Below are 14,268 nucleotides of genomic sequence, written 5' to 3' on the forward strand. Positions count from 1 at the left end.
TGCAGTACAGGGCTCAGTTTTCTGTATTTACACAATAAATACTGTTGATAGAAGCTGTCACCTGTCCTTGGAACAGATGGTTCTTCTCAAAATATGATGGGTTATCTTGACCTCATTTTGGCTGCCCCGGCTACCCACCATGCAAGCTATTTCCTTCTTCTCTATGCTTGCAAAGAACGTCTGCTGCTGAGGAGTTGACCATTCCTTCACTTGGAAGTGTGAGCTTGCTCATTCTGGCCCTTGGAGCACATTAGCATCTTTGGAGGTGAATTCAAAAAACTCTTTTTACCTGCAAAATGTTTTGTTTTGTTTTGTTTTGTTTTGGCAAAACTTTCCTCCTCCCATTTCCTCTCCCCATTGTCCTCACCTCTTAAACACTTACTCACCCTCTCGCCTTCACAGCACCTATGTACAGAGCTTTAAACTTTGTAATTTATTTAATGTCTAACCGCTGCTACTGCTGCCTTGCTGGTTCATTCTGTCATCCTAACCCAGATGGATTACTGCATCAGCCTCCTCTCTGGTCTCCCATCCTCCTGTCTCTCCCCACTTCAGTCTATATTTCACGCTGCTGCCTGGATCATCTTTGTGCAGAAATGCTCTGGGGCATGTTACTCCCCTCCTCAAAAATCTCCAGTGGCTGCCGGTCAACGTACACATCAAGCAAAACTCCTCACCCTCGGTTTCAAGGCTGTCCATCACCTCACCCCTCCTACCTCACCTCCCTTCTCTCCTTCTACAGCCTAGCCAGCATCCTCCCCTTCTCAGCCGCTAACCTCCTCACTGTACCTCGTTCTCGCCTGTCCCACTGTCGACCCCTGGCTCACGTCCTCCCCCTGGCCTGGAATGCCCTCCCTCCACACATCCACCAAGCTAGCTCTCTTCCTCCCTTCAAAGCCCTCCGAGAGCTCACCTCCTCCAAGAGGCCTTCCCAGACTGAGCCCCCTTTTTCCTCTCCTCCTCCCCATCCCCCACAGCCCTACCTCCTTCCCCTCCCCACAGCACCTGTATATATGTTTGTACAGATTTATTACTCTATTTATTTTACTTGTACATATTTACTATTCTACTTATTTTGTTAATGATGTGCATTTAGCTTTAATTCTATTTGTTCTGACGACTTGACACGTGTCCACATGTTTTGATTTGTTGTCTGTCTCCCCCTTCTAGACTGTGAGCCCATTGTTGGGTAGGGACCGTCTTTATATGTTGCCAACTTGTACTTCCCAAGCGCTTAGTACAGTGCTCTGCACACAGTAAGCGCTCAATAAATATGATTGAATGAATGAATGAATGCTAGATTGCAAGCTCCTTGAGAGCAGGGATCATAAAATAATAATAATAATAATGATGGTATTAAGTGCTTACTATGTGCAAAACACTGTTCTAAGTGCTGGGGAGGTTACAAGGTGACCACGTTGTCCCATGGGGGGGCTCACAGACTTCATCCCCATTTTACAGATGAGGGAACTGAGGCCCAGAGAAGTGAAGTGACTTGCCCAAAGTCACACAGCTGACAGTTGGTGAAGCCGGGATTTGAACCCATGACCTCTGACTCCAAAGCCCGGGATCTTTCCACTGAGCCACACTGACTACGGTACTCCCCCAAGGGCTTAGCACAGTGCTCTGTGCAGGGAATACCCTCAATAACTATGATCGATTGATTGATCATTACCACAGGGCTGAAAGGATGGCTCAATTAAATCCTTCTGCACCAGTGTCTGTCTTCATTGTATCCAAATCAAACTATGCTGTTTATTGAGTGTTTACTGTGTGCAGAGCACTGTACTAAACGATTGGGAGAATACAATATAACAGGGTTGGTAGACATGTTCCCTGCCCACTATGAACCTACAGTCTAGAGGTTTCCAAAAGAAACCTTTTCGAGAAGCAGCGTGGCTTAGTGGAAAGATCATGAAAGATCATCGGCCTGGGAGTCAGAGGTCCTGGGTTCTAATCCCGCCTCTGCCACTTGTCGGCTGTGTGACTTTGGGCAAGTCACTTCACTTCTCTGTGCCTCAGTTACCTCATCTGTAAAATGGGGATGAAGCCTGTGAGCCCCACGTGGGACAACCTGATTACCTTGTATCTACCCCATGGCGCAGTGGAAAGAGCATGGGCTTTGGAGTCAGAGGTCAGAGGTTCAAATCCCGGCTCCACCAATTGTCAGCTGTGTGACTTTGGGCAAGTCACTTCACTTCTCTGTGCCTCAGTTCCCTCATCTGTAAAATGGGGATTAAGACTGTGAGCCCCCTGTGGGACAACCTGATCACCTTGTAACCTTCCCAGTGCTTAGAACAGTGCTTTGCACATAGTAAGCGCTTAATAAATGCCATCATTATTATTATTAACCCAGTGCTTAGAACAGTGCTTGGCACATAGTTAGCGCTCAACAACTACTAGAGAAGCAAAACAGCCAGTCTCCCTTCTTGGGTTGTTCCCAGAATCCTGGCTCAACCTTATTAATAATAATAATAATGGTTCTTAAGTGCTTACTATGTGCCAGACATTGGACTAAGCGCTGGGGTGGTTACAAGCAAATAGGATTGGATACAGTTTCTGTCCCAAGTAGGGCTCACAGTCTCAATCCCCATTTAACAGATGAGGTAACTGAGGCCCAGAGAAGTTAAGTGGCTTGCCCAAGGTCACACAACCGACAAGCATTTAGTACAGTGCTCTGCACACAGTGCTCAGTAAATACGATTGAACGAATGAAAAGTAGCAAAGCCTGGACTAGGATCCATGACCTTCTGTTTCCCGGGCCCATGCTCTATCCACTACACCATGCTTCTTCTCCTTTCTCTCTTCTGTCTCAGAAAACCGTTAACTGTTCTAGTCACAGTCCCCACTAGCTCAAGCAGGAAATGAAGGGCTGTGGAGGATTCCACGCCACAGTTTCGGTTTTGTCCAACATAATGTTTAGAGATTAGTAGCGATAGGTGGTCTGAGGAAGGGTCCAACTGGGGGAAGCAGCAGCTGTAAAGATGTGGGATGAGCATCATTTGGATTCTGGCTTGGAGTAAGCTTCAGGAAGGAGCCTCCCCAGCTCCAGCTCCCCTGGAACTGTAATTAAAGTTCCAGGCTCCAGAGAGAATTGGGACCTGCCAGCACTGGGATCGGACAAGTTGGTGAAATCAATCAATCAATCAATCATATTTATTGAGCGCTTACTATGTGCAGAGCACTGTACTAAGCGCTTGACTGTACTAAGCACTTGAAAGGCTGGTGAAAGGCTGGGACGGAAGGATTTTTAAGCAACATCGTCCAACTGTGGATAGAGAACTGGCCTGGAGGTTAGGAGGACTTGAGTTCTAATAATAATAATTGTGGCATTTGTTAAGTGCTTACTATGTGCCAGGCACTGTTCTTAAAGCTGAGGTGGATACAGGCAAATTAGGTTGGACAAAGTACTTGTCACACATGGGGTTCACAATCTTAATCCCCATTTTACAGCTGAGGTAACTGAGGCACAAAGAAGTGCCTTGCCCAAGCAGCAGACACGTGGAAGAGTCAGGATAGAACCCAAATCCTTCTGGCTCCCAGGCCGGTGCTCTATCCACCAGGCCCCACTGCTTCAAACCCTTTCAGTCCCAGCCTTTCACCCACTTGTCCTATCTGCTGTGTGACCTTGGGCAAGTCACTTAACTTTTCTGGGCCTCAGTGACCTCATCTGTAAAATGGGGATTAATACTGTGAGCCTCATGTGAAGAGGCTCTGGGAATGTTACTCCCCTCCTCAAAAATCTTCAGTGACTACCAGTCAACCTACGCATCAGGCAAAAACCCTTCACAATCGGCTTCAAGGCTGTCCATCACCTCACCCCATCCTACCTCACCTCCCTTCTCTCCTTCTCCAGCCCAGCCCGCACCCTCCGCTCCTCTGCCACTAATCTCCTCACCATACCTCATTCTCGCCTGTCCCACCAACGACCCCCGGCCCACGTCATCTCCCGGGCCTGGAATGCCCTCCCTCTGCCCATCCGCCAAGCTAGCTCTCTTCCTCCCTTCAAAGCCCTACTGAGAGCTCACCTCCTCCAGACTGAGCCCCCTTTTTCCTCTCCCCCTCCCCATCCCCCCACCCTACCTCCTTCCCCTCCCCACAGCACCTGTATATATGTTTGTACAGATTTATTACTCTATTTTACTTGTACATATTTACTATTCTGTTTATTTTATTTTGTTAATTTGTTTTGTTTTGTTGTCTGTCTCCCCCTTCTAGACTGTGAGCTCATTGTTGGGTAGGGACCGTCTCTCTATGTTGCCAACTTGTACTTCCCAAGCACTTAGTACAGTGCTCTGCACACAGTAAACGCTCAATAAATACGACTGAATGAATGAATGAAGTGTGGACTGTGTCTGGATTAACCAATTAACTCGTATCTACCCCAGTGTGTAGTACAGTGCCTGGCATAGAGTAAGCACTTAACAAATACCATTTTAAAAATCCTTTAGAGAAGTGGCCCCGAAACTTTCAAGGAGAGGACCTCTTTAGAGTGGGGAAGTTCACAAGTTACACATGCTCAGAGCAATAGCTTAGTGACATTTATCATTTCAGAATTTAGCATGTAAAGGGATATTATATTGCTTTTCCAAAGGTTTTAGAATAGGCCTTAACTTATAGACAAGAATAGGCCTTAGAATAGGCCTTCCCAGACTGAGCCCCCTCCTTCCTCTCTCCCTCCTCTCCTTCCCCATCCCCGCCATCTTACCTCCTTCCCCTCCCCACAGCACCTGTTTATATGTATATATGTTTGTACATATTTATTACTCTATTTATTTTACTTGTACATATTTATTCTATTTATTTTATTTGGTTAATATGTTTTGTTTTGTTCTCTGTCTCCCCCTTCTGTCATCAACCGTATTTACTGAGCGCTTACTGTGAGCAGAGCACTGTACTAAGCGCTTGGGAAGTACAAATTGGCAACATATAGAGACAGTTCCTACCCAACAGTGGGCTCACAGTCTAAAAGGGGGAGACAAAACCAAAAATACTAACAAAATAAAATAAATAGAATAGATATGTACAAGTAAAATAAATAAATAAATAGAGTAATACATATGTACAAACATATATACATATATACAGGTGCTGTGGGGAAGGGAAGGAGGTAAGATGGGGGGATGGAGAGGTGGATGAGGGGGAGAGGAAGGAAGGGGCTCAGTCTGGGAAGGCCTCCTGGAGAAGGTGAGCTCTCAGTAGGGCCTTGAAGGGAGGAACAGAGCTAGCTTGGCGGATGGGCAGAGGGAGGGCATTCCAGGCCCGGGGGATGACGTGGGCCGGGGGTTGATGGCGGGACAGGCGAGAACGAGGTACGGTGAGGAGATTAGCGGCGGAGGAGCAGAGGGTGCGGGCTGGGCTGGAGAAGGAGAGGAGGGAGGTGAGGTAGGAGGGGGCGAGGTGATGGACAGCCTTGAAGCCCAGGGTGAGGAGTTTCTGCCTGATGCGCAGATTGATTGGTAGCCACTGGAGATTTTTGAGGAGGGGAGTAATATGCCCAGAGCGTTTCTGGACAAAGATAATCCGGGCAGCAGCATGAAGTATGGATTGAAGTGGGGAGAGACACGAGGATGGGAGATCAGAGAGAAGGCTGATGCAGTAGTCCAGACAGGATAGGATGAGAGCTTGAATGAGCAGGGTAGCGGTATGGATGGAGAGGAAAGGGCGGATCTTGGCAATGTTGCGGAGCTGAGACCGGCAGGTTTTGGTGACGGCTTGGATGTGAGGGGTGAATGAGAGAGCGGAGTCAAGGATGACGCCAAGGTTCTAGACTGTGCGCCCGCTGTTGGGTAGGGACCATCTCTATATGTTGCCAACTTGCACTTCCCAAGCGCTTAATACAGTGCTCTGCACACAGTAAGTGCTCAATAAATACGATTGAATGAATGAATGAATGTAGATCTAGGCATAGACATTTTTTTAATGTCTGTTTACCTAAGCTGTAAGCTTCTTAATTATTTTTAAATTAATTATGGTATTTGTTAAGCTCTTAAAATGTGCCAAGCACCATATTAAGAGAATCAGGTTGGACACAGACTGTGAGCTCCATGTGGGACAGGGACTAAGTAGGAAGGAGAACAGGTGTCGAATCTTCATTTGACAAATAAGGAAAGTGAATTGCAGAGAAGTAAAGTGACTTGCCCAAGGTCACACAGCGGAGAAGAGGCGGAGCCAGTTATTTGAATGCAGATCCTCTGACTCCCAGGCTGGTGCTCTTTCTGCTAGGCCATGCTGCTTCTAGGCAAAACAGAGACAAAAGTAAATATCAGAGATTAAGAGAAGAAAATCCATTCTCTACCAATACTGCTATACTGTACTTTACCAAGCATTTAATACAGTGCTTTGCTCACAATAACTAGAGAAGCAGCATGGCTCAGTGGAAAGAACCCGGGCTTGGGAGTCAGAGGTCATGGATTCTAATCCCAGCTCATCCACATGTCTGCTGTGTGACCTCGGGCAGGTCAATTAACTTCTCTGAGCCTCAGTTACCCCATCTGTAAAATGGGGGTTAACCTTGTGGGAACACCTGATCACCTTGTATCCCCCCAATGCTTAGAACAGTGCTTTGCACATAGTAAGTGCTTAACAAATGCCATCATTATTTTCTAGACTGTGAGTCCGATGTTGGGTAGGGACCGCCTCTATATGTTGCCGACTTGTACTTCCCAAGCGCTTGGTGCAGCGCTCTGCACACAGTAAGCGCTCAATAAATATGATTAAATGAATGAATGAATGAATGACTACGTGTTCAAAAATGCTATTTATTGATTGACTGACTGATATGGAAGGTAGACCTCCAAAATAACCACCTCATCAAGGGAAGCAACCGGCTTTATCACAGGGTCTGTTTACGCCACAGTATGTCGGCATGAAATACCTGAACGAAGACTTGAAATTACAACGGATTAAATACATCAGTATCTAAAATAGCGAGGAGGGGTATAAATATGTACAAGAGCTATGGGAGATTGGTGGGTTGAGCTGACTTGGGATGCTATTACAATCAATTATTCGGTCAGTGGTATTTATTGAGGGCTTACTGCGTACAGAGCACTGAACTAAATGGTTGGGAGAGTGCAATGGAGTTGGTAGAGAAAATCCTTGCCCACGAGGAGCATACCCTCTAGTGAGAGATCTCATCAACACCCCTAGAGATGCAGATCCCAAGTGGCCGACCTGAGGCTCAGCTCCGAGGCAGAGAGGAGTCCAGAATCCAGACTGGAGATCCCAGGACAAGTGCCTGGGAAGGAGATGCTGGGGCTCAACAGGTGGCTCAGGTCAGCGTGGGCAACAGGGTGGGATGAGAGGGAATGCAGAGGGAATCAATCAGTCAATCAATCAATCGTATTTATTGAGCGCTTACTGTGTGCAGAGCACTGTATTGGAAGGAGCGTGGGCTTTGGAGTCAGAGGTCATGGGTTCAAATCCCGGCTCTACCACTTGTCAGCTGTGTGACTTTGGTCAAGTTACTTCACTTCTCTGGGCCTCAGTTACCTCATGTGTAAAATGGGGATGAAGACTGTGAGCCCCCCGTGGGACAAGCTGATCAGCTTGTAACCTCCCCAGTGCTTAGAACAGTGCTTGGCACATAGTAAGCGCTTAATAAATGCCATTAAAAAAAAGTGCTTGGGAGAGTACACTGTAACATAAACAGACACATTCCTGCCCACAACGAGTTTACAGTCTAGCGGGAGACAGATATTAACATAAGTAAATAATTTACAGATATGTACCTAAGTGCTGTGGGGCTGAAAGGGGGGAAGAACCAAGTGAGCAAATCAGGGCGACGCATAAGGGAGTGGGAGAAGAGGAAAGGAGGGCTTAGTCAGGGATGGCCTCTTGGAGATGTGCCTTCAATCGGGTTTTGGAAGGAGGGAGAATATTGTCTGTCTGTTATGACGAGGGAGGGCTTTTCAGACCGGTGGCAGGATGTGGGTGAGAGGCTGGCAGCGAGCTAGACGAGCTCGAGGTACAGTGAGAAAGTTAGTATTAGAGGAGCAAAGTATGCGAGTTGGGTTGTAGTGTAGAGTAGTGAGGTGAGGTAGGAGGGGACAAGGTAATTGGGTGCTTTAATGCCGATGATGAGGAGTTTCTGTTCGATGCGGAGGTAGATAGGCAAACACTGGAATTTCTTGAGCTCTTACTGAGCCTTACCATGTGCAGAGCGCTGTACTAAGTGCTTGGGAGAGTATAATATAACAGAACTGGTAGACATGTTCCCCAACCACAAGGAGCTTACAGTCTGGGAAACAGCAACTATTTCATGTGGAGCACTCAGTAAATACCACTAATTCATTTGCTGATTGATTGAGTATCCAAACCCAATTGCCTATCTAATCCCAATTTCCGGGGAGGTTCACGTTGAAGGCAAGCCTGCATATCAGGAGGCTGTGGCCGCTGGTTTTTAGTGTGGGCAAGGGGAAAGCAGCATGGTCTAGTGGATAAAGCATGGGCCTGGAAATCAGGAACTAGGTTCTAATACTGACTGTGAGCCCCAAGTGAGACGGAAACTGTGTCCAACCCAATTAACTTGTATCTATCTCAATGCTTAGAGCAGAGCTTGGCACGGAGTAAGCATTTAACAAATACCACTAAAAAAAACAAACCTGGGGCTGTATGTGGTTAAGGGTGAAGAGGAAGAGGGAAGGGAATTTTTTCCCATCCTAGGTTAATAACTCATTGCTAATTCTCTCTAAGAGCTTCAGGCCCAGATTTATGAAACGAAGATCATCCTCAGCCACTGAGATCCAGAAATTGACTCACGTTTTCCTAGTCGGGTCATTAATTACATCTCTAATTGGTCCTTGTCACAGTATTAGCTTCCGTGTCATACGCCGTGACCCAATCCAGGTGTGTCCAAGCAGCAGCCTTAAAGACAGTGTGGACTTCCCCAACAGGGATAGAAAAAAGAGGTGATGCTATTTTGAGTGTGTCCTTTTCCTCTTGACTCATTCCAGTCCAATCTGTACTGCCCATCTGGCAAAGTGTCACAAGATTGCCTTACTCACTGAAGCACAAAAAGGCCTCTAGGAAATGATCCCACTGTCCCCATGATATAATATTACACCGAGAAGGAAAACCACAGTAACTTGTTATTTTGATTGTTGTAAATATTACAGGTGTAAATCAGCCTGCTTATTTTCTCTAGGGTTTTTGTTTAATGATATTTGGTAAGCACTAACTTATGTGCCAGGTGCTGTTCTAAACGCTGGGGTAGATATGAGGTAAACAGCTTGGACACAGTCCATGTCCTTCATGGGGGTCACAGTCTTCATCCCCATTTTACAGAAGAGGCAACTGAGGCACAGAGAAGTTAAGTGACTTTCCCCAGGTGCAATTTCAAGCCTCTCAGGGGCTACCAAATGGAGGAGTAGAGTTCTGCATCACACAGCAGTGGCTTTAAAGCTCTGTGGGGGATGAAAAGGAAAATCAAAGATGCAGAGTAGCCAATGGGGGTGAAGCAGGACTCCTAAGTCACAACTAACGCTGGTCTATAACGCCAGTTGAAACCCAGACAAACCATTATTGCTTGCAAGGTTCTCTAATACCATAACGCCATGCAACGCTGCAGTCTTCTCCCCTTCTCTTTTCAACCACCTGGAATATTCTAAGGGGATAGGAACTGAATCAGCCTCTGAGGCAATGATGGGAATAGTACTTGTAGTGAGAAGATGTAATAAGTGCTCAGTGGGTGGTACTCTCTGTATTAAAAGCATAGGAATTTCAAAGCTCTGGGTATGTGATTACTCTGGGGTAGCAGAAGAGAGCTCGAACTCGGAAGTTTTGCCTTCCTCATGCCTGGTTTTCCAGCTACCCTTCCCCTAGATGAGTACCTGTATCCGAAGAAGCTAATTCCCTGCCTGAGTTTCCAAAAGTGGTGCTGCTTCCTCCAAGGGGTGACTGAGGATAGCTTCCCTCTCCCTGGTCTCTTGACAAGGAGAGACTACAGCTAGACCAGGGGCTGATGGGAGCCCGAACCCATGTCACCATCTTGGTGGCTGGTTGGGTTTGGGCCGAGTCACAGTACGTCACCTGCACGGGAGAGGTCACAAAGTGTCAAGGTGCCACAAAATCAGAGACGATGATTCATGGACAAGGGCCAGAGCTCTTTGACTCAGCTACCCCCGGGCTGGTTCGAGACCCGATGGGCTGGCTCTATCAGTCCCCTCCTTATGGCCATCATAATTCTCAGGAAACACTTGGGAGGCCTTGGGGAAATTTATTTGCTGTAGGTTTGCCTGACCTGTTTCCTCCATTAGCCTGTAGGCCGGATTTGGATTGTTTTTAATTCATTCAATCATATTTATTGAGTGCTTACCTTGCGCAGAGCACTGTACTAAGTGCTTGGGAGAATATAGTATAAGAATAAACAGACACATTCCCTGACCACAACGACCCCAAGCCTTACTGGAACACCTGCCCCTGTCATTCATTCATTTATTCATTCAATCGTATTTATTGAGCACTTACTGTGTGCAGAGCACTGTACTAAGCGCTTGGGAAGTAAAACCTGGCAACATATAGGGACGGTCGCTACGCAACAGCGGGCTCATCAGCTCAACTGCCTGGCTCCAACCCGAGCGAGTACGCTCAGTACAGTGCTCTGCACATAGCAAGGGGTAAATAAATGCTATCACTACTACTTCTCAGATCTCTTTCCTTGAATGATCAGAGCATCATTCACAAAATCATTAGAATTTTTGGCACACCTTGGGCACTGACACATGGAGCATTGCCAAAGAATGACTGTGTCACCCCCGGAAAATGTATCCCCAGAGCACGAACTGAGTCTGAGCAGGTGAGTTTGGGTCACGGTGCTCTGAGCTAATTCGCATGTCATCGTGTTCCTTTCCCGACTCGCTCCATGTGATGAGTGGCTTTACTGTCCACCTACTGAGCAAGACTGGGGGTGATGAGTGGCTTTACTGACCACCTATTGAGCAAGACAAGGGGAAGTCCTTCCAGTTGGAAAGGCTCTCTAAAAGCCATCTGACTGTCTCCCCGTTTCTAGAAAGGGCCAGGGAACACCTGATTTTTAAGAAAATCCCCCAAAAGAGAAGGTGTAAGGTCTTATCCATTTATGTCTTCAAAGAATCCTAGATTTTGGAGCTGGAGTTGGGGAGGGGGTGGCACGACGGGAAATGGAACCTCAAGGTCATCTAGGCCAATCCTCTGCCCCCAGAAAGAGAGAAAATGGAAAATACAGAATGCAGGACAGGCAACTTGGGCCTTCCTCTTTGTATGGGACAGTGGCCTCATTTTCCAAAGGAAACTTCAACACACCTCTTCCTTATAGTCTCTATTACTTCCTCCTATTTGAAATTTATTTAAATGTCTTCCATCACCTGCTCTAGATTGCGCGTTCCTTGTGTGTAGGGATTATTGAGGACAGACGTTGTGTCTGCCAACTCTACTGTATCGTATTTTCCCATATGCTTAGCACAGGGCTGGGCACACAGTTAGAACTCGGTAAAATATCATTGATTGATTGATTCTTCTCAAGTCCAGAAGAGACAAAGTGGGATTTAGTTTTGAGACAGCAGCTCCTTTGCTATAACCTCGTATCTGGAAGTGGACACTGTCCTGCCCAGAACTCTCCAACTTCTTGGTCTTCCAACATCCAGCATAGAAACATTGAGCCGGTCCCTCACATTCGGGGATGTCCCTCACATAATAATTAATAATAATAATAATAATAATTGTGGTATTTGTTAAGCAGTGATTATGTGCCAGACACTGTACTAAGCATTGGGATGGATACGACTAGACTTCTAGACTGTGAACCCGCTGTTGGGTAGGGACCATCTGTGTATGTTGCCAACTTGTACTTCTCAAGTGCTTAGTCCAGTGCTCTGCACACAGTAAGCGCTCAATAAATATGACTGAATGAATGAATGAAATACGAGCAAATCAGGCTGGAGAGAGTCCCTTTCCCACATGGGAACCACAGTGTTAATTCCCATTTTACAGATAAAGGAACTGAGGCACAGAGAAGTGAAATGAAGTGTCAAGGGGAAAGTCAGCTTGTCTCCTCATGGTCCCAGGAAGAGAAGCTTAAGGATGGTTCATGCTCTTGCCCGGGCCTTGACAGGTGAGACTGAAAATTAGAAAATGCAGATGGTGTGTGATACCCTAAGAGAATCTCAATGTCTGTGAGGTAGCAGGTTTGCCGCTGTTCTCCAGATCCAGCAAAAAAACAGGAAAAACAGAGAAGCAGCATGGCCTAGTGGAAAAGAGCACAGGCTTGGGAGTCAGAGGACCTGGATTCTAATCCCAGCTCTGCCATTTGTCTGCTATGCGACCTTGGTCACTTCTCTGTGCCTCAGTTCCCTCATCTGGAAAATGAGGATTAAGACTGTGAGCCCCATGTGGTACATGGACTGCATCCAACCTGATTCATTCATTAAGTCATTCAATTCTATTTATTGAGTGCTTACTGTGTGCAGTGCACTGTACTAAGTGCTTGGGAAGTACAAGTTGGCAACATATAGAGATGGTCCCTACTCAACAACGGGCTCACAGTCTAGAAGGGGGAGACAGACAACAAATCAAAACATGTGGACAGGTGTCATCAGAACAGATAGAATTAAAGCTAGATGCACATCATTAACAAAATAAACAGAATAGTAAATATGTATAAGTAAAATAAATAAAGTAATAAATCTGTACAAACATATATACAGGTGCTGTGGGAAGGAGGTAGGGCAGGGGGATGGAGAGGAGGAGAGGAAAAAGGGGGCTCAGTCTGGGAAGGCCTCTTGGAGGAGGTGAGCTCTCAGTAGCACTTTGAAGGGAGGAAGAGAGCTAGCTTGGTGGATGTGTGGAGGGAGGGCATTCCAGGCCAGGGGGAGGATGTGGGCTGGGGGTTAGCTTGTATCTACCCCAGCATTTAATACAGTGCCTGGAACATAGTAAGCACTTAACAAATACCATTAAAAAAAAAAGTCTCACTGCATCAGTTGTCAGTGGTGAGCACTTAACTTGGAGCTTGGGAATCAATCAATCATACTTATTGAGCACTTACTATGTGAAGAACACTGAACTAAGTGCTTAGAAGAGTACAATATAACAGAATTGGTAGACATGCTCCCTGTCCACAAGGAGATTACAGTCTGGAAAGAAAGTGTTTTAAAAGCCAGATATGCAATCTCTACCCTCTAAGAGACCACAGTCTAATTGTTATTTACATTATTATTCATTATGATTATCTCCCTCTGATTTATTCTGTGAACCCACTGGGGACAGGAACTATGTCTGAACTGATTATCTTGTATCTTCCTCAGTGCTTAGTACACATAGTAAGTGTTTAAGAAATACCACAATCATTATTATCACCATCAAACAGTGGGATGTGGAGGAAGAACAAGGTAGGTATAAAAGTATTAGGCTGGAACATAATGAATATATAAATGAATATGCTAATATTCACTTATATATCCATTATGGAATTCACATGGAATATACAGATAAATATGTTAAAATATACCAATATTTATATGAAAATATACTAAAATTTTTATATATTTATATGCACATTTCATTTTTTTTAGTCATTTTAAAGTGATAGAAGTAAAGATGAGTCTGTACTTCTTCCTGATTATGCTTGTCCATTGGCCAGATTTCACTTTCCGTAAATCATTTTTTCCGACTCCATTATAAACTGAGGGCAGAATATACATGGCTTGCTTCTGCGGTACTCTACCAGGAGCTCAGCACAGAGCCCAGCAGTCAGGTGTGCTGTTGATTGTTTGCAATACAGATAAAAACTGGCCCATAAAGACTGAGGACAGGAATTAAGCACATGATATTGGTCATATTAGGTTGACATGACTGGATTGTTATGAATTAATCAGTGAAGCTTTCTGGAGGAATTGGGATTTTAGGATCTTCTTCCAGGCAGCTTCTCTTTAAAATAATATTTGAAATCTGTTTGCTTTTACTTTCTTTAGGCCCCTATCCCCCTGTAGGACAAAGTTACCCATCACCCTAATGGGCTTGTGTCCATATCCCATTTTGTTTTTAAAAGCCCTCAAAGCCCATTCTCCAGATTATCTGGTTTGTATAGCTCAGTCTTTTACTTCTTTATTTTTTTTTAATGGTATCTAAGTACTGGGGTAGATACAAGCTAATCAGCTTGGACATAGTCCATGTCCCACACAGGGGCTCACAGTCTTAGTCCCCATTTTACAGATGTAGGAACTGAGGGCCGGAGAAGTGGTTTGCCCGAGGTCACACAACTAACAAGTGGCGGAGCCGGGATTAGAAACC

This window comes from Tachyglossus aculeatus, chromosome 3 (assembly GCF_015852505.1).
Source record: "Tachyglossus aculeatus isolate mTacAcu1 chromosome 3, mTacAcu1.pri, whole genome shotgun sequence".
Lineage (NCBI taxonomy): Eukaryota > Metazoa > Chordata > Mammalia > Monotremata > Tachyglossidae > Tachyglossus > Tachyglossus aculeatus.